The sequence below is a fragment of the Gadus macrocephalus genome, chromosome 6 (genome assembly GCF_031168955.1).
Source record: "Gadus macrocephalus chromosome 6, ASM3116895v1".
Classification (NCBI taxonomy): Eukaryota; Metazoa; Chordata; class Actinopteri; order Gadiformes; family Gadidae; genus Gadus; species Gadus macrocephalus.
This window is the reverse complement of record NC_082387.1, coordinates 6795354-6799024: the sequence shown is the minus strand read 5'-3', so window position 1 is coordinate 6799024 and position 3671 is coordinate 6795354. Positions and strand designations below refer to the sequence as shown.

At 44.8% G+C, this 3671-nt stretch overlaps 1 long non-coding RNA gene across 1 annotated transcript in view; it reads right to left on the bottom strand.

Moving 5' to 3' along the window:
* Positions 1 to 423: 423 nt before the first annotated feature.
* The window catches only part of LOC132459301 (uncharacterized), a 5742-nt gene continuing 2494 nt past the window's right edge, over positions 424 to 3671 (bottom strand). The window contains exons 1-2 of the long non-coding RNA XR_009526191.1: positions 2475 to 3671; positions 424 to 2301 (exon numbers count right to left, since the gene is read on the bottom strand). The exon at positions 2475 to 3671 is cut by the window's right edge and continues 2494 nt beyond it. This is a non-coding gene — a long non-coding RNA (uncharacterized LOC132459301). The remainder of the gene's footprint in view (positions 2302 to 2474) is intronic.

Here is a 3671-nt window from a genome sequence, read left to right as displayed (position 1 = left end):
AGTGAATCCTACACAATGTAGGTTGTGTGGGATTAGTATTAGCTAAGTATTGCACAACTGTGAAGGATTTCCAATACAGTTAAACCTCAACAAACAACACACGTGTATTTGAGGTTGTGCAGTACTTGTCCATATTCAGGATGAATATGAAAGCATTTAATACTTCTTTATTACTGTCGGGTGAATGTTCTGGTTCTCTGGAGTCTTCTGGTAATCTGGGCAATGGCTTTCCATTGATTAAAACGCACATTGGTAATCGTAGTGAATCAAGTTCGATTTCATTCTATTTTCTTTAACTCCAAGGACATTGATGACAACCCTATTTTTGTCCACAGCTATGCTCGCATGGCTTTCACTTGATGTGTACACGACTGTGTTGACAGCTGCTCAGGATATCAACTTAATTAAAAAATGGTGACAGGCTTTGTTGCAATCATTTATTTTGCTTTGACAGGCCATGTATAAAACAATGGCTCAGATTGGCTTGAATCTTCATAGAAGAGGCATAATTTTTCACTACAATGTGAAACCAAACAAATGTAAATGACACAGAAGGAAGACATAGTGTCAGGTGAACTGGGAGAGTCATGTAAAATTAAAAAAAGCTGAACAAGGTTCTATAGTTTCTAACATTTAAATCCTATTTAGAATAATTCATACATCATTGAGTTAAATCATCACACTTTTTTAAACCAACTTGAATAACATTTCATGCCAATAAATGTGACATATCAAGTCAATATGTGTGCATTAAGGATTTCTCAAATGACATGTATTACAAATGTTATTGTGCCTATTTGCATATATAAGAAAAAGCTAAATTGTATGACCTTTCTTATTTGGAAAAGAACATTCTGGAATTTGAAACTTAAAAATAACAAAAAAACTAAATGATGTAGGATACTATATCAACCAAACTAAATCAGAAACACATCAACATGGACAATGTATCCAAAATATGTTAGCAAAAACACAAAAAAACCTTGTGATTTCTGCAATAATTCATGGTCATCCAATATCTACCACACAGGCCTACTAATTATACACCAGCAAAAAAATGTCCTCACAATTTTAAGATTCCAGATAGTTCTAAAGCAGGAAACCTTATATTAAAATATCTTGCATGTAAGAAAAAAATACATCCATCTCGCTTTATGGTTTAATTTAAAAAGTTATTGCGTGATTAAGTGCTCAGTAGACATTCTCAAATATGGTGCATAACACCTGGTTGGTTGGTAGGCACGTTAGCACGATGAAACTACAGCTGTCTGTACACAGTGAGCCTGGCCATGGCCCCCCGACCCGCCAAGACCCCTCATTAACCCCCAGAAGACGGAACGGATGGTGAAGCAGCACACTGGGCCCCCAGTCAAACTGCCCCCAGCCAGGCCCTGGGTCCAGGCTCTTAGCTCCCTGACCAACCACTAACAGGAGCAAGTCGTTGTAGTGTCCATTTTCTGCATGGGCCAACCCAGGCAACTCCCAGTGAGACCAGTTTAATCCCAGTAGGGGGCGCAACAGCCCTGCACCCCACGCTACATGTTTTGGTTTTTCCATAAATTACAGAATAATCATAATTTCGTATTTTCCACAGACTTCTCACCAGTCCCATCTTGGATGTGATTTCATCAGTTTATAGTCAGCTATAAACTTAGTGTGCGGCCAGACATCCGTACATCAGGTCCAGGGAGGGACGGAGGGCAGACAAATCATATCACTGAGTGTCTCGTGAGGGGCCTGGATGTGGGATGTGGTGTTCAGTAGGACGGGTCTGCTACAGGGCGGCACTCTGAGGGAACACTACTAAAGACTGGCTTAGGCAAGGAAAGGAATAGCACATTAAAGACTAATTATTAAACCCCTTTTTGGAAAAGAAAAGTCTTGTCTTCACACGAGTACAGGGACGTAAAAACCCATTCATGTTTTTGAGTCTGCTTGAACCTGTGAAGACCAGACTCATGGCAGGGGATAAGGGAACAGCTACATAACCTGCAGAGTTCCCCAAACGGTTGAGCACAGCTCCCTGAGTAGTCACCCCTCCACAGGGGGACACAAGCCCTCCCCAGCCCAGTTGTCCTGGTGTCCCGTAAGACGTGTGGGTTCACCATAGCTCAGCACGGACGGCATTGGGCCTGGTGTCTGTCTGTGCCGTAGCTCTACTTCCTCCACACAGACACGGGCAGAGGTGAGGAGGAGAGGGGAACCAGGGGGTTCAGACAGCCAGCAGGAGGGGGACGCAGAGGAGAAGCAACAGGGACACTCTCCCCAGTGGACCTGCATGGCCTTGCGTCCCCGGGGCTTCTGGGATGGAGACGCAGAGAGAGAGAGAGATAGGGGGAGACAGCGAGGGGGAGAGACAATTATTTGTTAATCAAATAGCAATTTGATTTTGTATTGTATTTGTACTGTATTTGCATTACAGGATTAAGACACATTAGCTTGAAATAAGTCACGTTGATTCGGTCAAATCTCACCTTGTAGCTGTTTGGATCCCTCTGACGCTAGAGAAAGAGGAGAGAGAGAGAGAGAGAGAGAGAGAGAGAGAGAGAGAGAGAGAGAGAGAGAGAGAGAGAGTATGAATTAACACGACATAACACGAGAGAGAGAGAGAGAGAGAGAGAGAGAGAGAGAGAGAGAGAGAGAGAGAGAGAGAGAGAGAGAGAGAGAGAGAGAGAGAGAGAGAGAGAGAGATGAATTAACACGACATAACACGAGAGAGAGAGAGAGAGAGAGAGAGAGAGAGAGAGAGAGAGAGAGGGACACACACACACACACACACACACACACACACACACACACACACACACACACACACACACACACACACACACACTGACAAATGGCCGGGGCATGGCATTTGCCGTTACTCAAAGCCCAACAGTATGAAAAATAACTTCTTGCTGTGGAACCTTAAAGATGTCCTCTATGCAAATTCTGGTAAAGGTCGGATAAGGAAGAAGGCCTGGAATCACACGGCTACAGGAAAGGATAGTGTTATCTAAATGAGGAAGAGCCGGGAATAGCAGAGATTATGTGTGTGTCTGTGTGCGTGGAGGAGGGCGGATCAAGATGACAGAGGGAAGCCGAGAAGTGGACTGAAGATGAAAGGCTGGGCGGTGGGGACTCAGGAAGAGAACGAAGAAGGAGAGACTGATGGAAGGTCAGGAAGATAAGTAAATAAGGGAGAGAGACACAGAGAAAAGAAGAACAGGAGAGACGCATTAGGGGGCTGCTTGTGTCTGGGCATCACACTCAGCAGGGGGTGGGCTAAATGGAGATCATGGAGCGGTGGTGTGATGGGGAGGTGGATGGGCTCACGAGAGCGGCGGGAGGCGGGACAAAGGCGGGCGGGGAAACAGAGGAGCTGACGCAGATGGTAACGGCTCCCAGGACGGTACAGTTGGAAAAAGGACACGGGTCAACTGTTTGATAAAAGGACCACATAAAGGTGTTTGTGTGTGTGTGCATCAGTATGCACAGTCCGCAGTGATAGATGCAGATCAACGTGATATTAGTGCACGCACACGGGTGTGTCTAGTCTACAACACTAGCTCTTATCCTCAGTGATTGACTGAGATCATCGGAGGGGAAATGGAGGACAGAGGAAATCGGTTGAAAAAAATGTGGCACAGGTGCAGAAGTTGATCAATTGAATGAGAAAGTATTTGTGG